The 27397-nt window shown below is 44.8% G+C and overlaps 1 protein-coding gene and 1 long non-coding RNA gene across 11 annotated transcripts in view; one reads left to right on the forward strand and one right to left on the reverse strand.

Moving 5' to 3' along the window:
• The window catches only part of CNTNAP2 (contactin associated protein 2), a 2604396-nt gene that overhangs the window by 374783 nt on the left and 2202216 nt on the right, over positions 1-27397 (reverse strand). The gene's annotated exons all lie outside the window — the stretch shown is intronic.
• The window catches only part of LOC137518458 (uncharacterized), a 49719-nt gene that overhangs the window by 11007 nt on the left and 11315 nt on the right, over positions 1-27397 (forward strand). The window contains exon 2 of the long non-coding RNA XR_011020823.1: positions 17793-18001. This is a non-coding gene — a long non-coding RNA (uncharacterized lncRNA). The remainder of the gene's footprint in view (positions 1-17792; positions 18002-27397) is intronic.

Raw genomic sequence — 27397 nt, forward strand, 5'->3', positions numbered from 1 at the left:
TCAGGACCATTATCTCCTGTATTGCTATTTCCTGACTATGATGTATTGGCTTTTGCATACCTCACATGACTCTGCTCTGCTTTGTGTACATGTATATCATAAGTTTATTATTAGCATCTTGGTGATGGTCTATGTTAGCTCAGCCTCATGGTCAGAGGAACAACAACCAACTTTATTGAGACACAACATTAACATACAGCTAGAATGCAGTACTAGAATAGTACTGTAGGTGGCAGCAGCAGTACTTTTAGATTACTGTAAGTGGCAGCAGATATATAAATCTATATATCCTAACATCTCCCTTCTTTTGCAAATATAAGTAAATACTAAACATAAGACAGTTTGTGGACTGCTGCATCTAAGGAAAAAACAAGTTAGAGGATGTAGTCTCTATATTTCAAAGGTGTTCTGATAACTCGAGTTCGAGTGCAACGAGGGGGTGCAGAATCATCATCTGCAGGTGACCCCAACTCCGATTCATTTAGCAATGTATTGTCAGGTATGTTCACAGCTGGACTGTCCCTGTCCGTCGTAGAGGGTTCCTTATTATCTGTATCACTTCTCTCCTCTGTTGCTCTAAGAAATCTCCTGTTCCTTCGGTACAAATGTCCGTCAGCTTCCATTACATATGAGCGTGGAGCAACTTGCTGTACACATGTTCCTTTCCGCCACAGTCCGTCACCTGAGGAAGGTGCTGGTTGCATGCGTACTGATTGCCCTATAGTCAACTCAGGGAGTTCCTTGGCTCCTTTATCATAGTGCAATTTTGCTTTTTTGCATTTAAGTTCAAGTTGTTCGACTACTCCGTCAATCACTTTGGGAACCAGTAGCCTTTGAGCTGTGGGAAGAAGAGTTCGTGTTCTTCTAGACATAAGCCTTTGGACTGGACTACTTTTATTCCCTTCTGTTGGTGTATTTCTCCAATCTAAGACAGCTTTCCAAAGATCCTTGCCATCTCTCTTGGATTTCTTTATAAGTGTCTTTGCTATTTTTACAGCTGATTCGGCCTTGCCATTGGATTGGCTTTGGTACGGGGATGATGTAATGTGTTCAAATTCCCACTTTCTAACAAATTGGTCAAACTCAGAGCTGACGAATTGTGGTCCATTATCTGTAATGACCGAGTTAGGTATTCCATGCCGACTAAAATGTATTTTGCAGCATTCAATTATTGTCCTTGACGTTGTGTCAGTTAATGCATCTATCTCCCAGAAGTCTGAGTAGTAATCGACTACTATCAAATAGTCCTGTCCATGCAAAGAGAACAGGTCCATTCCCAGCTTACTCCAGGGTAGAGTTGGCAAACTGTGTGTCATAAGAGGTTCCTTCGTGTGCCTGCGTATAAATTCATTGCAAGTATTGCAGTCCTGAATTGCAGCCATCAGATCTGGACCCATTTGTGGCCAAAATATCACATCCTTTGCCTTGCGAAGACATGCATCTATGCCTAGGTGACTCGAGTGGATTCGTGTTATCATTTCTGGACGCATACTTTTGGGTATGATGACTCTGTGTCCTTTATACAAAATTCCATTCTGCATGGTGATTTCATCTCTAAAACCCCAGAAGTCTCTAATACACGCTGGCGTTTGTTCCCTTTTATCAGGCCAACCTGATAGAACAGTTGTTTTCAGTGACTGTAATACTTCATCTTGCTCAGTATGGCGTTGAATTTGTTGCAGTCTGGAGTCTGACACTCTCAAATATTCTGTAAAGTTAATCTGCTCTACCTCATGCTGAAAATCTTCTTCAGCTTGACTGGAAAAGATGTCATAATGTGGGGTATCTCCTGTGACATGTTTCTGTGGCAATGCTGCTCTAGTCTGGACAGAAAATATGCAATGTACATCTCAGACCCCTTTTTGTACATAACTTTTAAGTTGTATTTTTGTAACTGTAGCATCATGCGCTGTAGACGTTTTGGGGCTCCTAGAAGAGGTTTCTTGAAAATACTTTCCAGTGGTTTGTGATCTGACTCAATGTTAACAAGCATCTTTCCATGTATATACTGATCGATTTTCTGACAGCCAAAAACAATGGCCAAACTTTCCTTTTCAATCTGGGCATATCTCTGCTCTGTTGGTGACAGTGCTCGTGATGCAAAGGCAACAGGCTGACCGTTTTACAAAAGAGTTGCTCCAAGTCCTTTCTCACTAGCATCACATTGAATTGTTACTTCTTCATTGACATCATAGTATCTGAGGACTGGATGACTAGTGCTCTTATTTTGTCAAGGCATTCGTCATGGCTGGTTTGCCATACCCATACACTGTCTTTATCAGTAAGCCTCCTGAGGGGTTCACATACATCGGATAAGTGAGGCAGAAATTTTGCAAGATAGTTTACAAAACCTAAAAGTCTCTGGACTGCCTGTACATTTTCTGGCTTTGACATCTCCAGAATAGCTCTTATCTTCTCTGGATCTGGATGCAGACCTTCCGCAGATAGTATATGTCCCATATAGGATACTGACGACAATCTTAGTCTCAGCTTTTGTTTATTTAACTTCAGGTTAAGTTTTCTTGCTCTCTCCAGGAGCCTAATCAAGTTCTTGTCATGATCTGCTGTAGCGTCTTCCGTGGTGTCTCCACAACCGTATACCAAGATGTCATCAGCAATAACTTCCACTCCTGGCAGGCCCTCTACTGCCTCATGTTGTCTCCGCTGGTACTCTTCTGGAGCTGAGGCTAATCCAAAAGGCATGCGCAATCACCGATATCTTCCAAAAGGCGTCCAGAATGTAGTGAGGTAGCTGCTTTTTGTATCTAGCTTGACCTGCCAGAACTCATCTTTGGCATCTAAAACTGAAAATACTTTTGCTCTTGCTAAGCTAGGCAGCACTTGCTCTATTGTGGGCATTGGATAATGTGACCTTTTTATTGCTTTGTTCAAGTCCTTTGGATCAATACACACTCGCAACTTGCCTGGTCTCTTAACTGCAACCATGCTGCTTATCCATGGTGTGGGCACTGTGACTTTGAGTACTCCAAGTTTCTCTAAGCGCTGAATTTCTTGCTTTAGCTCAGCCTTGAGAGGAGCTGGCACTCTGCGCGGCTGATGCTGCACTGGTGTAATACTTGTGTCCACTTCTAAATGATATTCTCCTGGTAGACATCCGAGACCCTGGAACAAATCTTTATAGTCTGCTGTGATCTTCTCATATGTTAGTGGTGAATCTTGAACAGTTTTTAGATCATTATGTTCTGTTGATAACACATTTTGCTCTATATTCAGTGTGAGAAGGCCCATTTTCTGACAAGTATCTGCTGACAGGAGTGGCTTGTGGTTGGCTTTTTGACAACTTGAAATATAAAAGTCTGTATCTTTTTTCTTTATATGTGCAGTGCAAAGTACACTGCCCCACAGGTGTCATATATGTCTCTCATTCTGGGTGTCTGCTCCTTTCTGTACTGTGACTTTGTAGTGTAATGCACAGTCTCTTTCTCTACCTTGTTATCTTGCACGGATCAGTGAATAATGGCACACAGCGCCTATGCATAAAAATGGCGCTGCATTAAAAAGATACGCTTATCGCTATTTATCGATAGTACCACATAATGGCGCACAGGGGGAAAAAAAAGAAAACGGCACACACTAACAATATTTATCAATAGTGGCACACACTAACGTTATTTATCAATAGTGCCGTTCATTTGCCAAACAGCAGACGTTATTTAACTGCAAAATGGTGAATGGATTTAATGTAACACTGTCAAGGTTAGGGTTAGGCACCACTGGGGGGGTCTTAGGATTAGGCACCATCAGGGGGGTCTTAGGGTTAGGCACCACTAGGGGGTCTTAGGGTTAGGCACCACCAGGGGGGTGGTTAGGATTAGGCACCACCAGGGGGGTCTTAGGGTTAGGCACCATCAGGGGGGTCTTAGGGTTAGGCACCACCAGGGGGGGAGGGTCTAAGGGTCAGGCACTACCAGGGGGGTCTTAGGGTTAGGCACCACCAGGGGGGTGGTTAGGGTTAGGCACCGCCAGGGGGGTCTTAGGGTTAGGCACCACCAGGGGGTCTTAGGGTTAGATACCACCAGGGGGTCTTAGGGTTAGGCACCACCAGGGGGGTCTTAGGGTTAGGCACCACCAGGGGGGGTTTAGGGGTTAGGGATAGGTACAGAGAGGGTTCTGTGTGTTAACGCTAAATAACAATAAGGCTTTAACGTTAAATAACAATGAGGCTTTAACGTTAAATAGCGATAAGCGGCAAACGGATTAGCGGCAACACCGTACGCCATTATTCTCAGGCGCCATTTTCAGATGGATCCTATCTTGCATTGTCTGTAGCTGGTGCTCTGTGAGTTCATGGCTTCTGCACATGTCTATAGCTTTTTGTAAGTTCAAGTCAGACACCCTCAGCATTCTTCTCTTTGCACTGATATCCCTTGATCCAAGTACTATCCTGTCTCTGATGAGTTCATCATGCAATTCACCAAATTCACATGTAGTAGCTAGCTGTCTCAGCCTTGTGGCATACTGGTCTATATTCTCTGACTGACCTTGATCTGTGGTATTGAAGACATATCTCTCATATATGGTGTTCCTGGCAGGCATGAAATAGCTCTGTAATGCATCCAGTGTTTTCTGTACATCTTGCTTGTCAGTGTCAGACAGTGTGAGGTGCTGGTATACACGCAGACAGTCTCTCCCCATCACTGAGCGTAAGGTTGCAGCCCTTACCTTGGGGTCTTTCTTGTCCAGTTCAGTAGCAACCTCATAATCCTCCCACTGTGATCTGAAGAATCTCCAGTTTGCTGCCAGGTCTCCTGTGCAGGCCATTGCACCCGGAATTGGTATGTTGTTTGTAGCCATTTTCTCTCTGTGTGGCTGCTAAGATGCTAGTAGTATGCAGGGACAGCTTTTAGTCCTGTTTGATGCAGTTTAGTAGTGAAAAAAAAAACACCAGTTCTCTTCCCAGCTTCTGACACCATGTTAGCTCAGCCTCATGGTCAGAGGAACAACAACCAACTTTATTGAGACACAACATTAACATACAGCTAGAATGCAGTACTAGAATTGTATTGTAGGTGGCAGCAGCAGTACTTTTAGATTACTGTAAGTGGCAGAAGATATATAAATCTATATATCCTAACAGTCTACTCTTACCGATACAGTTTGCTATTTGAAGGGTTTACAGGATGTACACACCTTTTCCTAAATCCTTCCTCAGTTAATCTAGAATAGCTTTACCTGTGAGAGAGATAAATTGTAACCTGGAGCTTGTAGAGAGACAAAAAGACAAAAGGAGACCGGGAGCCCAATATGGTGTATTATCGCTGTTTTTTAAGCAGTGTTTAGAGTGATAAAGTTATACTCTCAAAGCTGGGTTGCGAAAAGAGGCAACCACTCTACAACAGCATGTGGAGAGGAACCGCCCCACCCCGCCTTGTGTATGTTGGGTGAAGGATGCAGCTCCTTAAGATGACCACCTGGGGTGGTTGGTACCCATGACAAGGGGTAGTGGGTAGATAGCGTGAATACTATGATTATGATTGTGTTTACATTTTGATGTTATGTATACATGCAATCAATAGCCCAAAGATTGTTTTTATTGTGTAAGTTGTAACCTTCAGTCTCTTAGTGCCCTGTTCAATCTTTTGAAGGCACTAAACGCGACCTGAGGAAGCGGCTCACATCATGAAACGTGTTGTCTTTTTAAATGCCCAATAAATGTATTTTTATTCTACCAAGGCCTATTGAGTTTATAAGGTAGGACCACGTTTTATTATTTTATACTATAGAGTTATTGCTATGAATATTATGTACCGAATCTATCTGAGCGCCTCCTACTATCATGCTAAATTGTAACATGGGCTCTTGTGTGTGAAAATACTTGTTCTTGATGTTCATAGCAATTAGTCATGTTGCATTTTGAGTTGCAAATTAGCCCTGTACATCTACAGTAGGAAGCAGGACAAATATTTCAAGGGAACCAGAAGTCATTTTCACATGCACCGAGGAAGGCAAATGAGGACACAGAGCAACAGACTTTTTTTGAGCTCATGAGAGACTGAAATCATAAAGTAGAACGTGTACAGTCCACTTATTTAATTTACAAAAGTAGGAAAGTCCTCCTTGTTACCTATTAATATCTTTACTTACATACAACTTTTTGCTTTTTTTTTTTAAACATAGGCTTGCTTTTAACTGAACCTGTGTCAGAGTGAGACTCATACTGGATTCATAAATTGTGCCCACCTCTTCCTCATTTCCATTGGCCAAATGTTAGTAAAGCGATTTATGTCACCAATATTACAAAAGCTGGCAAATAGCCAGTGGTAACAGCATAGGGAGGAAGGTGGCAGTAAAATATTCGACTTATCTGACTCACTATATACAGTGATAGGATGTGATGTTTGTATCTATTGTCCCCATGTTAATATTACAAGGAGGTGGGGCACAGACAGAGCTCTCTGGAAACACTGCAGTGTACAGCTAAAGAAGCCTCTTGTGCAGGAAGTGTTTGGAGAAGGGACCAGGACCTTTAAAGCAAACCTGAAAGGAAAGAGCCTCCATATTTATTTCATTATAATTTTTTTTTACCATTTATCTGGTTGTTGCCTTCAGTAATCACACAACAGTCTCAAGCATGAAGCCAGTGGAATCCAAAGTGAATAGTGTTTTCAAATGGGGTCATCAGTGGGCCTTTTCACCTCCGTTTCAGTTTCTGTTTCCTTTAAAAGTGATTTATTTCACACCTTCTAAATAAGGAACAATTGCCCAGATAAAATTAAGCTTTTCTGCTAAGGCCTATATAGAGTAGAAAAAAAATGGATATAGGCATAAAGGGTTTTGAATTGCAAATGGCTCACATGTCCACCATTACAAGATTTTAAATGTGCTGTTGTTGTTCATCAGACATAATTATTTACAGCTTAATGCTTGAGAAATTTGCGCTAATGGCAAAGCAGTAAGGTAAAACTGATATGTTTTATTGTGCAAAACTAGCTGGCATAAAGGACAAAAATAACAAATATTCTGGATAGTTTTTCTCAGATGGTAAACATGGGCATATGTCTGTTGCTATTTTTACCCCTCCAATTAGGCTATTCTTATATTATGAATTTAGCATAGAAGGAAGACAACCTTGCTAAAACAAACAAAAAATAATAAAAAAAAAAAAAAAAAAAAGGAGCTGCTGGCTTAAACTTACTGAACTGTCAAGACAGACTAGTGGCAAGAACATCCACTTCTTAATTTTAATTCATACGCAGTAAAGCAGATGTTCTAGACTGTGGCCTCATTTTTCTTAAAACAACACTGATAAAATGTTTATCTCCATAGAAATCCACATGGGATATTTGACGAGTGCTTAATTTATAATGGGAAGAAAGGCACATATATTTGTCTTATTATTCTCCTTCATGAAATGCTTCCAATCTGCAATCAGATTTACCAGGTGACAGTCCCAAACAGAGGCAAATATTCAATTTATTTCTGCTAAGTGAAGAGGCAGAAGCGGAATATGAACTGTAAAGTGCATGAAGCGGAATCTCATTCTTCAAAATCTAGTGTAAGTTATTTGAAGTAGGCTGAGGCTGTAACAACATCAGAACAGGTTGCTGGGAGGTTTAGGGGCCCAGGAAGAGGATGTGGATGAGGATCCTGAGAATTTCCTGTCTTAACATCTATTTACCATACAACTGGACAAGGATTGAGATGAAATGGGGACCTAGGCAAGATAGCACTTTTTGCAAAACGCTGATGATCAACTGGCTTTTTTAAGTAAGATTTGGTGGCACTAGCATCCACCAAGCCCCTAGACTCTCTCCCGGCCCTAGGCAACTGCCTAGGTTGGCCTTGTACATGATCCGGCTCTGATTATAGCTGCTGAAACAAAGGCAAGAACATGAGGTCTAAAGGCCTCGTATGCATGTAGAAATAGGTCTAAAGGCCTTGTATGCATGTAGAAATCTTCAGGGATCACTAACTGTACATTCATGACACTGCATCACCCTCCTATCTGTACAACATATACATTTATTTTCAGTAGATGGGCAGAGTGCTGCTTACCGGCATTTAAAGTATGTATTCTACTTATACATCCAGTGCTGCACTAGTGTACTCACTTACACAGTGCAAGAAAACACAGTGTGTTCATGTGCGTTGGTATAGGGAGTAAGGAAATACCGCAAGGAGAATGCCAGCACATACCACTAAGGCTGCATCTGAAATGACCACCAGCTCAGTGTGCAGCACCTAAATAGATTTTATGCACACTTTGCATTCAATTCAGATGCAAATCATATGCAAATCTGCTACTACTTATGCAAACAGGAAACTCAGGAGGAGGGGCTGGGAGCAGCTAACCTGACAGCTACATAGTTACAAAGTTAAGAAAATTTGGGGGGAAAGGCTGCGCGTCCCTAAACACATGTTGCAATTGAATGGTTAATCGCACAGGCATACACCGCCTCTGTCAGACTGAAAAATGCATGCCCTGCATCCAAGACAAATGCTAACATTTATTAAACTAGGAGGAACTTTAGCTTCCAATATGGTTTGCATGCAAAGGATATTATACTAGACACTGCACTTGGCGCAAGTGTCTAGTATAATATACTTTGCATGCAAACCATATTGGAAGCTAAAGTTCCTCCTAGTTTAATAAATGTTAGCATTTGTCTTGGATGCAGGGCATGCATTTTTCAGTCTGACAGAGGCGGTGTATGCCTGTGCGATTAACCATTCAATTGCAACATGTGTTTAGGGATGCGCAGCCTTTCCCCCCACCTTTTCTTAAGTAAGGAAATATCCCACACTCAGAATTATGAGAGAGAGAGAGAGAGAACATTGCTACTAGAAGAGAGCATTGCTACTAGAAGATGGACTTGAACTAGCTGTACAATTAACAAGCTAACACATCATTGCATTCCAGCAGCTATGGGCTGTGACTAGCTTACAGGGACAACACAGAATAATTTGCATATTCAGAAGTGATGCATTGTGGGAGACATCACATGCTCACTCCAACATTAATTATCACAGATACCTTCTGTTTTAAGAAGACAAACTTTTGTATTACTAGAAGACGGGTAGTATAGCTTTGCACCAACAATGTAAATGGAATTTTATTTCACTGAAAGCTCATGTGATCAAACATTCACACAACTAACTGATGTATAGGCACAGGAATAAAGGAGGACGTCCAGGCAGGTGGGAGAAACAGAAACAGAAGTTACAGACATCTAGAAGCTGTTTTGCATGTTCCACAAACTTGTTCTCAGTTAGTTGGAAATTAATTAAAAATGTGTGACATAGCTGTAAGCTAACATATGGAACATGTCCTACCTGTCCTATTTCAACCACCTGCCTCAACGTTTATCTCCAAGACTGTACCTACAATCAGCAAGAATTGCGTGTTTGTTCCCATGAGCTTTCAGTGCCTGCACTCCCCCCTCCCTTTGGTGTTGTTGCTCCCAATTCATGCAGTCTGCATACTTTTGCAGTTGGATGCATTTCCCAATAAGGATGGTCACCTAGCTTTTTTTTTAGTAAATGCAAGCATCCACCAGGCCCCTGGACTATCAACAGGCCCTAGGCAAATGCCTAAAATTGCCTTGTGGATTTTCTGGATCTGTGCAAACTATTTTACATGGGCTAACTCCTGCAGGGCATAACAGTACAGTTAGTTTAGGCCCTGCCTATTCTGACAAGCAGATGCAATTTGCACATGCTGTGCCTTTAAATTTGTCAATAGACATTTTTGCAGACAGGTGCTGGTTAGCACACACCTCTGTTTTTCATATGCAACTGTGTTTGTGTCTGCATGTGATTATGAAACTGCACACTTTTTCAAGACTCAAGGCACATACACACTTGCAAACTTGGTGTGTTGGGTGATAGTTGGGTGTGTGTGTATGCAGCATGACAAATGACTAGACGAGTGACTGATAATAGGCAGTTTGCCCAATCCAACCCAGCGGATTGAGTTGGCCTGATCCAGCTCCTGACTGTTGGGCTGATGTGTACAAGTAGTTTGAGCGACTTGTACTTGTTTTGAATGCGGTCATATTGTGCAGTCTGTTGTTCCACTTGCATGCGCAGTATGTAAATCAGTTGGTCATTTAGTTGGTTTTGCCATGTGAAAATACATGTCGTGTTAATGGGTTGGTCATGCGGTTGGACATGCTGTGGGGTTGGTTATGCGCTTTTGTTAGACTTGTGTATGAGCCATTAAAGATTAAACAAGCAGACTTTTATCAGTTGAAGCAATTGTCCATATTTCACCTGTGACATGTGCCATTCAATACAGGAAATCATAGAAAAGATAATTATTTTGCTTCCCATAGATAGCCCACATCATGTGACTACTAACTATGCTCTTCCTATTAGGAACTGACCAGGTTTCTTATCCCATACTATAAAATTGTTTTATTTGATGTGAAGTTTCTACTTTGGTGGGTTTTTATTTATTTATTTTTTTTAATACAAAAAGCAAAATAATGCATTTTTATGTCAGCTCATAAATGGTTTTCTTTATGCAGTATTTTAGACACTAATGCACTATTTCAAAAGAGCTACTGCACTAAGATCCAGTGTGCTGCAAGAATTAACCGATACTGAAATATGATTCTGGTAAAAAGCACAGCACTTCAAACAATGTAGACAAATCTTTATTTAAATACACATCTTTGAAACCAAGGAATAAAAATCCGATGACTGCAAACAGCATCACACCTGTAGATAATTCAATTAAAGTCATAAATTAAAGAACAATAAAATCACATTTACCACTGCCAAACTATGTATCATCAATCTCTAGTGTATCATAAAGTACATAGCACATCCGATGCTGTACAAAATGGGCCACTCACACATAGAACAACAAGGTGTGCTGCACAGAGTTAGGTTACATGCCAACCAGTAACTATATATATTCTAGTGTAGTGTGCTCTCTACCCCTAAAACATCCAGGAGCAGCTTGTACTGGCTCCTACAAAAGGTATCTTCTCTGTAACATCCACTTTTCCCGGTCTTGTATGGTGAAACATCTCAATGTAAAGACACACTAATATAGTATAATATTGTCATAGAAATGCCACTGCTGTGCACTGTAATCAAGAGGGTGTCACCACCAGGCTCTCACACAGGGCCCCCTCGGCCCTCGCTCTGTCCCCCACTCACATAGACACATGTAGTCAAGTTATAGCATCAGCATGTATTGAACCTTGGAGGAAAGAGAGTGTAAAGCTGGTCATCATTGCCAGAAACACTAAGAGAGGCAGATGGCTCCAACATGATATTGTTTTTAAGGGGAATTATACAGCATGATAACCTTCAGTAATTTTACCGCAGACCAATGAAAGTCTACGGGGGCATCCGTACCAATGCAGTACAGCGCGATATGATTATAGTGACGATTTTCCCCGCATCCCTGATGCAATGACCCGGGCTGGCTCTAGAAAGGCACATATGAGGGTGCAGTCAGAAATGTGAAGGGGGCATCATGTTTGAGCACATTTTCTTTGGTAATGCTAGTGGGGCGCGTGAAGGGGCTAACAGTAATGCAGGGACTAATTGTAATGTAACACGTAACAGTGAGGCGGCAATGCAAGAACCATTACCGCCGACACATGAAATGCTAGACCCATTACCTCCAACATATAAAATGCAACAACTGTTATCTCCGACACATGAAATGCAAGAACCATTACCTCCGACACATGAAATGCAAGAACCATTACCTCCGACACATGAAATGCAAGAACCATTACTTCAGACACATGAAATCCAAGAACCATTACCTCTGACACATGAAATGCAAGTAGTGCAGCAGTGTTTCACCATAAAATAATCGTAATGCGGCAATGTTTCACAAGAAAATAATTGTAATGTAGACAGAGTTTCACTAGAAAATAATTGTAATGTGGGAAGTGTTTCAACAAAAAATAATTGTAATGTGGCCAGAGTTTCACCCGAAAATAATCGTAATGTGGCCAGCTGTAACATCCGCAGTAAAGGCGGCTGCGGGCATGCAGGGTCTCTCCGCAGCCGCCTTGCCTTCCTGTTCAGGGACTTCACCCGTGCCTCTGGCATCTAGTACGCCGAGGACGGGTTTGTATTTTGCACATAGGGTTGCCGTATCGCGCGGGTGCATGCGGAGACAGGACCTTTATGCGGGGCGGAGGCGCCTCAGAGGAGACTCACGGCGCTCCGGATTGGCTGATTGTTGTGGGCGCGGCCATGGGGTCTCCTCTGCTTCATAAGCCTTCACTGTTCACTCGCAACTTCTCTGCTGTTGCGAATACTCACATGTTAGCACTCAGACCTTAGATAGTATCCGATGTGCTTTGATTGGCTGATTGTTGTGGGCGCGGCCATGGGGTCTCCTCTGCTTCATAAGCCTTCACTGTTCACTCGCAACTTCTCTGCTGTTGCGAATACTCACATGTTAGCACTCAGACCTTAGATAGTATCCGATGTGCTTTGATCTGGGAGGAAACCAGGGATTTCACACAAGACTAGGATTATTGTATTACAGTATTTTGATATTCTGTGTATGACTCTGGCTACTCTCTGACTCTGTGCTCTTGCTTATCGTTTCTGTACTTCTGCCCATCTGACTCAGTTGCTGAACCCTGCCTGATATCTTACTACTCTCTTGCCTGCCGATTCTGTGCTGTACCTGCCCGCCTGTTATTGATCCTAGCCTGTCTGACCTTTCTACTCACCAGTGAGCCCTTGTCCCTGGTGAGGTGCTGTTCTAATAGTACCCACCAGCTCCTCTGGTGAGGTTTTGTCAAACTATTCAGTTACTGTGTACCAATAGTGCCTATCAGCTCCTCTGGTGAGGTCTAGATAAACTATTCTGTTACTGTTGTACCAAGCACTACATACTTTGTATTCTGCCAGCTATACTTGTATTATTGGTGATACTGCAGATCACCACATAATCAGGTATAGCGTCTGTATTATTGGTGATTCTGCAGATCACACATAATCAGACATCTGTGTTGCTACACCAATCGTTACACCAGCGTTTCACCAGAAAATAATCCTAATGTGGCCAGCGTTTCACCATCAAATAATCATAATGTGGCCAGTGTTTCACCTTCAAACAACCGTAATGTGGCCAGCGTTTCACCCAAAAATAATCGTAATGTGGCCAGCGTTTCACCATCAAATAATTGTGAGGTGGCCAGCATTTCACCATAAAATAATCCTAATGTGGCCAGCGTTTCACCATCAAATAATCATAATGTGGCCAGCGTTTCACCTTCAAATAATCCTAATGTGGACAGCATTTAACCATCAAATAATTGTAATGTGGCCAGTGTTTCACCATCAAATAATCGTGATGTGGACAGCATTTAACCATCAAATAATTGTAATGTGGCCAGAGTTTCACCATCAAATAATTGTAATGTGGCCAGCTTTTCACCATCAAATATTTGTAATGTGGCCAGCGTTTCACCATCAAATAATCATACTGCAGCAATGTTTCACAAGAAAATTATCATAATGTGGGCAGTGTTTCACTAGAAAATAATGTAACCTGTAAAAAAAAAAACAGAACCGTGTTTTTACAATACACTTCCTTGCACTTTTGTACTTCCAAAACAGGAAGTGAGCACAAGCGAGTGTCACTTCCTGTTTAGCTGCCAGCCAGAAGGGGATTACAGTGTATTAAGGCGGTAATCCCCGAAGGCCTGATTTTGGCAGTGCAGTACCGCCAACCAGTAGTCTGAAATCGGACTTAGGGGATAAACAATTCTTCATTACATGTTATGGAAATCCTAAAAAAAACCTGAAGTTTTGCTTGGATTCACTTTGCTAGAAGCACTGAAAGAGTTAAGCCTGTTTTTACACAGGACAGAGACAAGACAAGACACAGCTCACAACTATGGCTTATGGCCCATACTCACGAGGGACTTTTGTCGCCTCAACACGCGGCGCGCGCGTGTTGCGGCGACAGGTCGCCCGTGAGTATGGGCCGTCGCGCGCGCACCCCGAACTGTCGCCCGTCGCTCATGTCGCCATGCGATTGAAAGTTTCAATCGCATGGCGACAGTCGCCGCCGCACCTCCCCCGCAACTGTCGCTAGTCCGCGTGAGTACGCGGACTAGCGACAGCAACCTCCATTGTGGTAAATGGAGCTTCCGGCGGGGGGAGGAGGAACGTCGGCGACAGCTTCCGTCTCGCCGCTGGTCCCTCTTCCGCGTGTGTACGCGGAGGGACCTGGCGAGGAGCTGTCACCGGCCTGTCGCCCACACGCTCACGTGTGCTGGCGACAGGCCACTTCTGCAGCCCGTGAGTACGGGCCATTATAGCTACTGATGACAGCTAATTGACACTCTGATCTAGCTAAACAAGCACAGAGCACAATCTGAGAATTTATTCAGCATATGTAAAATAAAGACTTTTCACGGTGTGCTGTACTAGAGTTTTAATCTACTTGAATATTCTTTTCTGTTTGTTGTGTGTTATTTTACTTCCACACTCCTTAGACCAATGTGGCAGGAATATCCATGATTAGTGGCTATAACTGGGAATTTAAAATGCCTGCTAATCGGGCACTTGTGGCGGCGCCTACATCGTCCGCTATTTATAGTCATAGTTTAGTTAGAGTTATGTGTCAGTTGGGGGGTCATTTAGGGTTAGGCATAGGTTGGAGGGTTGTTTAGGGTTAGACATAAGTTGGGGGTTTGTTAAGGTTAGGCATCAGTTAGGGGGGTTGGTTAGGGTTAGGCATCATTGAAAGGGGTTGTTTAGGGTTAGGCATCGATCAAGGGAGGATTAAAGTGAGCATGCAGTAAGGTTAGGCAATAGTAAAACATCGGTAAACATTACCAATATTTTACCATCATAATTACATCTAGCTTATTAGTAGAACATCTGTAATTTTACCGATTAACTCTACTAGCGGCTATTTCCAGTGCCCAGATTAACACTATTAAAACTATTGTTTATCTGTTCTGCAGGAAGTGGTCAATGTGGGGAGTTACTTAAAGCGGACCTGAACTTAAAACGTCCCCTCTACTCTAAAAAATACACAACAGCATAATAACCTTTTAAGAAAAGCATTTCTTTGTTACAGCTAATACAATCCTACAATAAATCTGCAGTGTTTCTACTTCCTGCTTTCATGGAAGCAGACATATTGTTAACATCCTGTGCTTTAAAATAAACTTATCTGCCTTATGTGCCATGGCAGTCACCGGGGAAAGATCAAATTACAACTTGTGATTAGACACAAATAAGAGGGAATGCAACAGGCTTGACTCTCAAAGTACATACAGGGTGCATTTCCCTATGATTTCCTTCTGTCCGGTGCGAAAGTTCAGGTCCAATTTAAAACATTTTCCCGAGTTTAGTTATAAGCTCAAATAAATAGTAAATAACACAAAAACATGTTGTTAGCCTTACATCGTGTATATTGTGTTTTTTTGTGCTGCCCTGTTAAGAGGCTGTTATCTAAATACATGTTATAAAAGTATGCTCTGTGACTCAATCAGCCTTTGGAACAAGTCCAGGCTGTTGTGATTCATTTGCTGATCCGATATACAGTAAAAAGCGATACACACATAAGGGAGCACATTATCAACTTTAGTAATATAAATGTAAATTGGAAATGTGGTGAGGTAATGCTTAGTGAACAAAGGCCCTCCAGGGCTACTCAATCACGCAGACACTGCTTGTGACAGCTGAACTGTAGTGTGCAGGTCACTTCTGTTTTACAGGAAAAATACTCTTCTCCAAATAGTTTTCATATTTGCTGTACAAGTGATTTCACATGGACAGAAACGCAACTTAACTGTTATCATTTTCATTATTGCTTTAGTATTATCTCCACTTCAGCTTCATTCTAAATATCATAGCTTTATCAGTTTGGAGCATCATAGGGTTCTAATGATCATATTATTTAAATAAGAATTTCAGAATTATGATTGGGAAATGGTATGATGAGAGTTGAGAGTAATTATCAGGGTATGATTTACATTTACTTACCGTACTCCTGTATTAATTCAGTAACATTAAAAGATACCTGCATTTCTCTCAGACCTCTATAAGGTTGTTATCAAGATGCATCTAGCAACAGTTGCCATCTGATCTTGGTACAATGCACAGTGTGTAACCCCAAAATTTGAAGTGGCACTGAAGCGAAAATAAACGTATGAGATAATGAATTGTATGTGTAGTATGGATAATTAATAGAACATTAATAGCAAAGAAAAGAATCTCATATTTTTATTTTCAGTTATAGAGCTTTATTTATAATATTGCATCATTTCGTCATATTTGCAGTTTAGAAACCACACTGTATTTTAGGCTGTAAAAGAAGAGGAGAGCTAATGTCGAAGACTCCCCACGTTTGCAGACCTCACCTCTCCAGCACTGTTTCTATAGTGCTGGCTTCTACTAATGACATGATTAGCAGAAGCCAGCACTAGAGGAGCCATGAAAGAGAGATCTGTGATCGCCGCTGGAGATGCTCAATGAAGTAAGCCAAGCTGCCACTGGGGAAAAATGGAATTGAATAAGGTACATAAGCTCACACCTCTACCAGTAATGGCATAATAAGACGAACCAACTGTGGTGTCCATAGGAGTTGCTGGAGCTTGTTGGACTTAATGGGATTTTTTCCCCTTGCAATGTCACCATAGTATGGCATAGAGTACTGGCTAATTAGTCTTTCATGAGACTGCATAGTGTAGCTCAAGTATGTGTGAATAGTTCTAGATTGTAAGCCTTTGGGCAGGGTCCTCCACCTCATGTCTCCTACCTGATCATGCACCTCCATTACCATACATCCATCCTATGGATCTGAGTGAACTCGACTTGCTTAATCTCCATGCTCCCATTAAAGAGATACTGAAGCGAAAAAAAATGATGATATTATGATTTGTATGTGTAGTACAGCTAAGAAATAAAACATTAAGATCAGATACATCAGTCTAATTGTTTCCAGTACAGGAAGAGTTGAGAAACTCCAGTTGTTATCTCTATGCAAACAAGCCATTAAGCTCTCCGACTAACTTAGTCTGTAGAGGGCTGTTATCTGACTTTTATTATCTCAACTGTAATTGAACTGTTTACTTTTTCTCTGCCAGAGGAGAGGTCATTAGTTCACAGACTGCTCTGAAAGAATCATTTTGAATGCTGAGTGTTGTATAATCTGCACATATTATAGAATAATGCAATGTTAGAAAAAACACTATATACCTGAAAATAAAAGTATGAGAATATTTTCTTTGCTGGCTGCTAATCTTCTAGTAATTATTCATAGTACACAACCAATTCATTATATCATATTTTTTTTCGCTTCAGTGTCTCTTTAAGTGACTGACTAAGCATTACCTTGTACTCATACTGTGCTGCGTTATCTTGTTTTGCATGTATTCCTGTATTGTCTTATTGCTGTATGTCACCCCTAATTATTGTCTGTAACCTTAACTAATGTACAGCGCTGCGTAATATGTTGACGCTTTATAAATACAATAAATAAAGGCCTTAGCAAACAGATCTCCATAATTAGACATCCAGGTGGGAGGTGCGGTCTATGAATTCACATTTTTAATTAAATTTATTGTGAAAACAGATATCTCTTCTTATGTGCATAAGTACTATGCTTTATGGCTTAAGGCAGCACCTTCAAGCAGGGTGTGAGTGTATTTAGTGATAAAGATGCTAATCCTGCATTCAAAAACTGTTTCTGCTGTTATGATTTGGAGTTATCACATACTTAAGGAGCACTGGCCCTTTAGTAGTCAGTGCCAAACAGTTGCATGCTGGGGGTTATTTTTATCTATAATATATTCCTCCTCTTCCTTTTATTTTCCTGCCAGCTGCTTATCTGAATCCTGATCCCCTGCTCACTTGTGTTTACAAGCAAGGCCGAGGTGACTCAGCGATTGGAAGAGAAAAGAAAAAAAGTAAAGGGCAGAAATTACATCACGAGCTAGCCTAAACTGTGGGCAAAAGACATGGCTCCCACCAGGAACAGAATTCTCTAAATTTACTATATAACATTCACTGAAATCAAAACATGTGTTATGTAAGTATATCAAGTATTTATCTACTTATATATGTGTTTTTTTCCCTGGCATAGTATGGCTAATCCTACTGCTTTAAAGGACAACTGAAGTGAGATGAATATAGAGGATGCCATATTTATTTTCTTCTAAACAAACCAGTTGCCTGGCTTTTCTGCTGATCTATTTGGCTGCAGTAGTGTCTGAATAACACCATAAACAAGCATGCAGCTAATCTAGTCAGATCTGACAATAATAATCTAATATCAGAAACATCTGATCTGCTGTGTGCTTATAAAGGTAGAAGACCGAGAGCCCAATATAGTGTAGTATATATTAGAAGGGGAAGGGATGTAATATGAAACGTAAGTATTATACTCACAAACCAGGGTTACCTCCAAGGCAACCACTGTGAAGGCAGGTTGGGAGAACAAGCCTGTCCCCACTCAGGAATAAGACGTCGCTCTCTGTGGATAGGAGGAAATTACAGGGCATGTCACCCTTCCTCCAAGGGTGGACTTTTAGATGCGCAGAGATGTACAGAGGCGCCGGTAGGATAAAAGTCACTAGCGACTTTCATTGGGAGTAGATGAATAAATTGTATATTACTTGAATTTCGACAGTACATGTGTCTGTTTATGGTTGGCTGGTCCACCACCGCAACCGGAACAATTTAAAACTTTTTAGTGACTTTTATCCTACCGGCGCCTCTGTACATCTCTGCGCTGCTGTGTGCTTGTTCAGGTTCTATGGCTAAAAGTATTAGAGCCAGAGGATCAGCAGGTCAGCCAGGCAACTGGTATTGCTTAACCACTTGAGGACTGCAGTGTTAAACCTCCCTAAAGACCAGGGCAATTTTCACTAAATTGGTCACTGCAGCTTTAAGGCCAAGCTATAGGGCCGTACAACTCAGCACACAAGTGATCCCGCTCCCCCTTTTCTCTCCACCAACAGAACTCTCTGTTGGTGGGGTCTGATCGCCCCCACCCCGTGTTTTTTTATATGAATATTTATGTTATATAAAATGTCCTATTTATGTATTTATTATCCCCCTGTTCCCTCCCTCCCTTTCCCCAGCCAGCCAATGACGTGATCGGCTCTCATAGGCTTCAGCCTATGAGAGCCGATCGCTCTACTGTGTGTCAGAGGAACAGCCGTGTCACACGGCTGTCCCCAGTACAGCGCTGCTCAGTAAAAAGACGGCGGTTTTGCCGTCTAACAGTCTCTCGCTCGGTGATTGGAGGCGGGTTGGAGCTCTGCCCCCCATGCTGAAAATTCACGCGCAACCTCCGCGCGATCTCCTGCAAACTGCAGCCCCAGGATTTGATGCCAATTGGCGTTAGGCGGTCGTGGGGCTGCTGCCGCGGCCACGTCCATTGGCGTGTAGCGGTCTTTAGGTAGTTAAAGGCCAATACATATGGCAGCCTCCATATCCCTCTTGTTACAGTTGTCCTTTAAAGGAAACCCGAGGTGAGAGGTATATGGAGGCTGACATACTTATTTCCTTTTAAACAATACCAGTTGCCTGGCAGTCATCCTGATCCTGTGTCTCTAATACTTTTAGCTATAGACCCTGAACAAGCATGCAGCAGATCAGGTACTCTGACTCAGCTGACTCAGGTTTTACCGGATTAGCCATATGCTTGTTCTAGGGTTTTGACTTACACTACGTATGCCAGATGGTCAACAGGACTGCCAGGTAGTGATGCTCGGATACCCCTTTTTATTATTCGAGTTTGGTCGAATTCGAATAGTAAATTATTCGAATTCAGTCGAATATTCGAGTCGAATATTTTTTACTATTCGATTCGACCTCGGACTTCGAGCTCACTATTCGAGTCGGTATTCGAGCTCATTATTCGAGCTGACTATTCGAATTGGCCTTAAATAGCTTCCAACACTTGTTTTGAGGGTGAATGATGCAAGAAACATCTTTTTTCCAAGTAACAACAGCAAGTGATTATGTGGGGATGTTCCTTTAAAAAAAAAAAGGTGGAAAGAGAAGTTGTGTCCAGAATTTTGTTCAGTACTGTATATACTTCTTCTTCTTCTTCTTCTTTTTTATCTTCTATATCTTCTTCTTCTTCTTCTATATCTTCTTCTTCTATATCTTCTTCTATATCTTCTTCTTCTTCTTCTATATTGTCTTCTTCTTCTTCTTCTTCTTCTTCTTCTGCATCTTCTTCTTCTTCATCTTCTTCATCTTCTTCATCATCATCTTCTTCTTCATCTTCTTCTTCATCTTCTTCTTCTTCTTCATCTTCTTCTTCTTCATCTTCTTTTTCTTCTTCTTCATCTTCTTTATCTTCTTCATCTTCTTCTTCTTCATCTTCTTCATCTTCTTCTTCTTCATCTTCTTCATCTTCATCTTCTTCATCTTCTTCGTCTTCTTCATCTTCTTCTTCTACATCTTCTTCATCATCTTCATCTTCTTCTTCTTCATCTTCTTCATCTTCTTCTTCTTCATCTTCTTCATCTTCTTCTTCTTCATCTTCTTCATCTTCTTCATCTTCTTCTTCTTCATCTTCTTCATCTTCTTCATCTTCTTCTTCTTCTTCTTCTTCTTCTTCTTCTTCTTCTTCTTCTCCTTCATCTTCTTCTTCTTCTTCTCCTTCTTTTTCTATATCGTCTTCTTCTTCTTCACTTATTTCTCTTTTATATTTTTTTTAAAGAAATCCAGCTATTTTTGAGTGTAATAAATAGCTGGTGGCGCACGCATGTTGGAAGCGCCATTGTATGTGCTACCTGGCAGTGGAAACACACAGACAGCAGGAGGTAAATTCAGCAGCAGCAGCAGGAGGAGGCGGATGATTGTGTGGCAGCAGGCAGTCAATGAGGCAGGAGCGAGACATAATAGGCTGTGTGGTACCTAGCGGTGGTACCAGGCCGTAAATACACAGCATGAGGTTCCAGACAGCAGTCGTGAAGCCCACATCATGTCCAATACACAACTGGGACAACACAGTTTTCAACCCGGACACCTTTAAAAATAATATCACACAGTATTAATAAAAAGTATATATAATGTTTTTGTTTTTTTAAAGAAATGCAGCTATTTTTGAGCGTAACAAATAGCTGGTGGCGCACGCATGTTGGAAGCGCCATTGTATGTGCTCCCTGGCAGTGGAAACACACAGACAGCAGGAGGTAAATTCAGCAGCAGGTGTCACGGTCTGTTCTTGGGCAGGCTTGGCAGCCGGTACTTACTGATGTCCGCGGGTCCTGGGGCATGCTATCGGCCTCCTGGACACAGGGTCCGGTGGTGTGCATCTGCGTGTGTTGCTGCGTGCGCGCCTGGCCTCTGCACCGGAAGTTGTGGTGGCGGGTGTGTTCGTGCACGCACGCGGAGGGACTTCCGCGTGTACATGTAATCCCGCTTTGAAGTACGCATGCGCGGGCATATGCGTACGTCATTACGCATGACATAATTAGCGCCAAACGGCCTATTTAAGCCTGCTGAGATCAGTGCTCGGCGCTGTAGTCTTGCAGCAAGTTCCCTGTATCTCCTGTGACGTGACTTAGTGTCTGCCTGCCTGATTTGTCCTGTTTCAATGCTGACCTTGGCTCGTCTGACTGCCCGCTTTGTTACCGACCCTTGCTTTGTACGACTACCCGCTTTGTTGCCGACCCTGGTCCGTCTGAGTACCTGATTTGTTGCCGAACCTCTGCCCGTCCGAGAACCTGCCTCGCTGCCCGAACCCTGCTGCTTGTCTACTCACCTGTCCTTCGGATTGTTCCAGATTCAAGTTCCTGCTGGTTGGTCAAGTCCCTGCACTACCAGACTTGACCCGCGGGGGCGCTTCAGAGCCGCACTGGTCACACGCTTCGGTGTCACGCCATTGGTCCTGCTAGCGCTCCTGCCCTTTGTCAACTGCTTGCCGCTGTACCCACTCCAGGGCCTCCAGTTGATAACCCGCAAGAGTTGCTGTCCTCGGCACATCGGTCTCCATCAGAAGAGGTACGTTACAGCAGGAGGAGGAGGATGAGTGTGTGGCAGCAGGCAGTCAATGAGGCAGGCAGCGTGACATAATAGCCCTGGTACCTAGCGGTAATACCAGGGCGTAAATAAACACAACAGGAGGTCCCAGACAGCGGTCGTGCAGCCCACATTGTGTCCAATAAACAACTGGGACAACACAGTTTTCAACCCGGGCACCTCAGAAAAATTAAACCTTTTTTTTTAATGGTTTTTTGGTTTTGTTTGTAAAACAAATTACACAGATATATAGCTATTGTTTGACGTAATAGCTGGTGGCATAGTGGCAGCAGAAGGTAAATCTGTGTACCCTGGCGTTGGGAAACACAGACAGACAGCAGCAGCAGCAGGAGGAATGGAGGAGTAATTATGTGAGCAGCTATTGTTTGACGTAATAGCTGGTAGCAGAGTGGCAGCAGAAGGTAATTCTGTGTACCCTGGCAGTGGGAAACACAGACAGACAGCAGCAGCAGCAGGAGGAATGGAGGAGTATTGTGAGTGTGGCAGCAGGCAGGCAGCGTGACATAATAGCCCTGGTACCTAGCGGTGATACCAGGGCGTAAATAAACACAACAGGAGGTCCCAGACAGCGGTCGTGCAGTCCACATTGTGTCCAATACACAACTGGGACAACACAGTTTTCAACCCGGGCACCTCAGAAAAATTAAACCTTTTTTTTAATGTTTTTTTTGTTTTGTTTGTAAAACAAATTACACAGATATATAGCTATTGTTTGACGTAATAGCTGGTGGCATAGTGGCAGCAGAAGGTAAATCTGTGTACCCTGGCGTTGGGAAACACAGACAGACAGCAGCAGCAGCAGGAGGAATGGAGGAGTAATTATGTGAGCAGCTATTGTTTGACGTAATAGCTGGTGGCAGAGTGGCAGCAGAAGGTAAATCTGTGTACCCTGACAGTGGGAAACACAGACAGACAGCAGAAGGGCAGTACACAGCAGCCCACTGTAGGTGTAAAATGTGTGGCTGCAGGCGACGTAATAGTCAAAGTGAACCAGGCTGGCTTAGTGAGCAGGAGCCAGGAGGTGGTAAAGGGTGGTAAGGCACATTAACGATGGTTCTTCAGTTCATGTCCCCCTCTCGCCGACAACAGGGGCCAGGAACTCGCCTTCCACCCACGCCAGGTTCATCTTGAGAAACGTCAGTCTGTCCACAGACTTGTGAGACAGACGTGAGCGTTTCTCGGTGACCACGCCACCAGCTGCACTGAAGCAGCGCTCGGACAGCACGCTGGAAGGGGGGCAGGACAGCACTTCCAGGGCGTACTGCGCCAGCTCGCTCCAGATCTCCAGGCGCTTGACCCAATACTCCATGAGATCAACAGGGGCATCGCTGTCAAGCCCGCTGTAGGACCCCATGTAGTCAGCCACCATTCGGGTCAGGCGCTGGCTGTGACCGGAGAAGGATGCTGCTGCATGCACCTCCTCTCTAGTCACTGCTGCCGGAGCCTCTACAGTCCTGTAGAGCTCGTGGCTGAGAGACAGCAGGTCTGTGGGGCGCTTGCTGCTGGATGCAGGCACCTGCTGCTGCCTCTGTGCTGGCTGGACAGTGGGGGTGGAAGGCTGGGGGAAGGCTTCCTCCAAGCGCTCAACAAGGGCCTGCTGCAAGCTCCTTATTTGTTGCGCTGGGTCTCCTCCTGCAGGCGGCAGGAACTGGCTCAACTTCCCCTTGAGGCGTGGGTCCAACATCATGCTGATCCAGATGTCCTCCCTCTGCTTCATCTGGATCACCCTGGGGTCCTTGCGCAGGCACGTCAGCATGTGCGCTGCCATTGGGAAGAGGCGGGCCACGTGTGCTGGCACATCGGCGGCAGTGCTGTCCTCATCCTCCTCCTCTCCCTCCTCAGCCTCATCCTCTCTCCACCCCCGCACCAACTCAGCTGCACTGTGCTGATCCCCCTCATCAGCAGCAAGGTCAGGGACCTCCACCAAGTCCTCCTCCTCCTCCCCCTCAGAGGTGGACTGTGCAGCTGCTTGCCGCTCCTGCTGGTCCAAGGCTGCCGCTCCCTGTTCCAGCAAAGCATCGAGGGCCCTGTTCAGCAGACAAACCAGGGGCACCCACTCGCAGACCATAGCATGGTCCCTGCTCACCATGTTAGTGGCCTGCAGAAAGGGAGCCAGCACTAAGCACACCTGCTGCATGTGCCTCCAGTCATCATCGGGGACGATGGACGGGATGTTGCTGGTCTTGTCCCTTCTCTGAGCGGCGGAAACAGTGGCCAGGGCAAGGTACTGGTTGACAGCGTGCTTCTGTTCAACCAGATGCTCCAACATCGCCAGGGTGGAGTTCCAGCGAGTCGGAACGTCAAGGATCAGCCGATGGCGTGGCAGCTCCAGCTCCTTTTGCACGTCTTCCAGGCTCGCACAGGCTGCAGCCGAGCGCCGGAAGTGACGCAGAACGTTCCTTGCCGTTTCCAGCAGTTCGCCCATCCCCTGGTAGGTGCGCAAGAACTTCTGCACCACCAGGTTCAGCACGTGGGCAAGACAGGGGATGTGGGTCAGGTTTCCCCTGTCTATTGCGGCAACCAGATTGGCCCCATTGTCGGCAACCACCTCTCCGACTCTGAGGCCTCTGGGGGTCAGCCAAATCCTCTCCTGCTCCTGGAGTTTGGCCAACACATGGGTTGCCGTCAGCTTGGTCTTCCCAAGGCTGACCAAGTGCAGCAGCGCTTGGCAGTGGCGGGCCTTCACGCTGCTGCTGAGGCAGGGGGTTTGGCCAGGTGTGCCGGAGGATGGCAGAGGATCGGAGGAACCTGCTGCAGTTCCCCTGACCCTGCGGGGTGGCACCACCCACTGTGTTGCTGCTGCTGCTGTGCCCGCTGCTGCTCTCCCATCCTCTCCCCCTTCCACCAAGCTGACCCAGTGGACAGTGAAGGACAGGTAGCGGCCTGTCCCGAAGCGGCTGCTCCAGGAGTCCATGGTGACGTGGACCCTTTCACCAACCGCGTGCTCCAGCCCTCGCTCCACATTGGCCATCACAAAGCGGTGCAGTGCAGGAATGGCCTTGCGGGCGAAGAAGTGTCTGCTGGGGAGCTACCAGTCTGGGGCTGCACAGGCAAGCAGCGCATGCATGTCGCTCCCCTCCTGCACGAGCGTGTACGGCAGGAGTTAGGAGCACATGGCCCGTGCCAGCAAGTCGTTCAGCTGCCGCATGCGAAGGCTGCTGGGAGGCAGAGCCCTAACCACCCCCTGGAAGGACTCGCTCAAAAGGCTCTGGCGTGGCCTTTTGCTGGCACGGGAATCAGCAGACACAGCAGAGGAGGCCACTGAGGACTGGCTGCCAGAACAGGCCTCAGTGTCGGCGGCAGGAGTTGCAGAGGGGGGAGGAGCAGTGCGTTTCCGCACTCCTGCTGGTGCTGCTGGAGGAGCAGGAGGGTGGGTGGCTGCTGTTGCTGCTGCTGCTGCTGCTGAAGGCTGTGCAGTGATGGGTGTGGTGCCACTGCCAGCACCAGATGCCTTCAGCCTCTGGAACTCCTCATGCTGGTGGAAATGTTTCGCAGCAAGGTGGTTGATGAGCGAGCTGGTGCTGAACTTTAAGGGGTCTGCACCTCTGCTCAACTTCCGCTGACAGTGGTTGCAAGTGGCGTACTTGCTGTCCACAGTGGGCATGGTGAAAAAGCGCCAGATTGGTGACAAAAACAACCCCCTACGGCATGGAACCGCTGCTGCCTGTCTCCCTGTGGTGGTTGGGGGGGGGGCTTGGGTGCGGCTGGTGGTGGTACTGGCAGATGCTGCTGCTGCTGCTGCTGCTGAGCCTGAGACACCAGCAGGCTGTGGGACCTGCCTACTGCTGCCTATGCTTGCAATGATGCGCCTCCTTGCAAGGCCCACAAGCGCATCCTCCTCCTCCTCCTCAGAGCTGCTGATGACGACATCCCCTGGAGCTGGTGGCACCCAGTCTCTGTCTGTCACCGTGTCATCATCATCCTCCCCCTCCTGAAACATGTCCTGCTGGGATGATGACCCCCCAAACTCCTCTCCTGATGCATGGATGGGCTGCTTGACTGTCGCCACAGTCTTGCTGTCCAATCCCTCCTCCCCCAAAGTGCCCATCAGCATCTCCTCCTCAAGATCGCCAACAACAGCAGACAATTTACTCATGATGCCTGGGGTCAAAAGACTGCTGAATGACAGGTCGGCGAGTGACGGTGAACTGCCTCCTCCCCAGGCCCTGCTGGGCGGCTGCTGCGAACAGGGGTGGTGGTGGTGGTGAGGGTGGAGGCCTCGGATGCAGAGCTGATGGCGGGCTGCTCATCCTCCGTCATCAGTTGCACCACAGTGTCTGCATCCTTTTCCTCAATGGGACGTTTCCGACCCGGCTGGAGGAAAATCGGAGCAGGTGCTACACGCTGCTGCTGCTGTGTCTCTGCAGCGTGAGTTGCAGATGCTCCTGCTGGGCGGCGCCCAAGGCGTCCACGGCCAGTGGCTATAGGAGGAATGTTAGCCACTGACGCTGCTGCTGCTGCGGAACTGTGCATGGTGGCGCGGCCGCGGCTTGCCACAATGCTGCTCCCTCTCCTCCTGATTCCCTTGCTGCCCTTCCCCTTGCCCAAACCGCGCTGGCTGCCACTTCCAGACATCTTAGATGTTTTGGGCGTAAACACAAAAGTTTTTTAAAAGGGCGGGTGAAAAGTGGGGTACTTTAATGGAGTGGGTTGGTGGGTGAGGTGACACGAATCACTAAGTGATTAGATCGCTAACTGATTAGTACAGTACAAATACAAAATACAATAATCGGTAATCAGTAAGTGTGAACAGTGAACAGTGAGTGTGTCACCTAGTACACTAACTAGAAATTACAATAATCAGTAGTAATCACAAGGAAATAGAGTGTGTGTACACTACAGACAGTGAGTGCACGCACGTGCACACACGCGCAGGAGTTAGCCTATGAACAGTGACTGAGTGAGTGTCCCTAGTACAGTAAGTAAGTAGTAACAGTCAGGAAGTACAACTAGAAATTACAACTTAATCAGATTCAGTAATCAGTAGTAATCACAAGGAAATAGAGTGTGTGTACACTACAGACAGTGCACGCGCACACACACGCAGGAGCTAGCCTATGAACAGTGACTGAGTGAGTGTCCCTAGTACAGTAAGTAAGTAGTAACAGTCAGGAAGTACAACTAGAAATTACAATAATCAATAGTAATCACAAGGAAATAGAGTGTGTGTACACTACAGACAGTGAGTGCACGCACGCACACACACGCGCAGGAGCTAGCCTATGAACAGTGACTGAGTGAGTGTCCCTAGTACAGTAAGTAAGTAGTAACAGTCAGGAAGTACAACTAGAAATTACAACTTAATCAGATTCAGTAATCAGTAGTAATCACAAGGAAATAGAGTGTGTGTACCCTACAGACAGTGCACGCGCACACACACGCAGGAGCTAGCCTATGAACAGTGACTGAGTGAGTGTCCCTA

The sequence above is a fragment of the Hyperolius riggenbachi genome, chromosome 5 (genome assembly GCF_040937935.1).
Source record: "Hyperolius riggenbachi isolate aHypRig1 chromosome 5, aHypRig1.pri, whole genome shotgun sequence".
NCBI lineage: Eukaryota > Metazoa > Chordata > Amphibia > Anura > Hyperoliidae > Hyperolius > Hyperolius riggenbachi.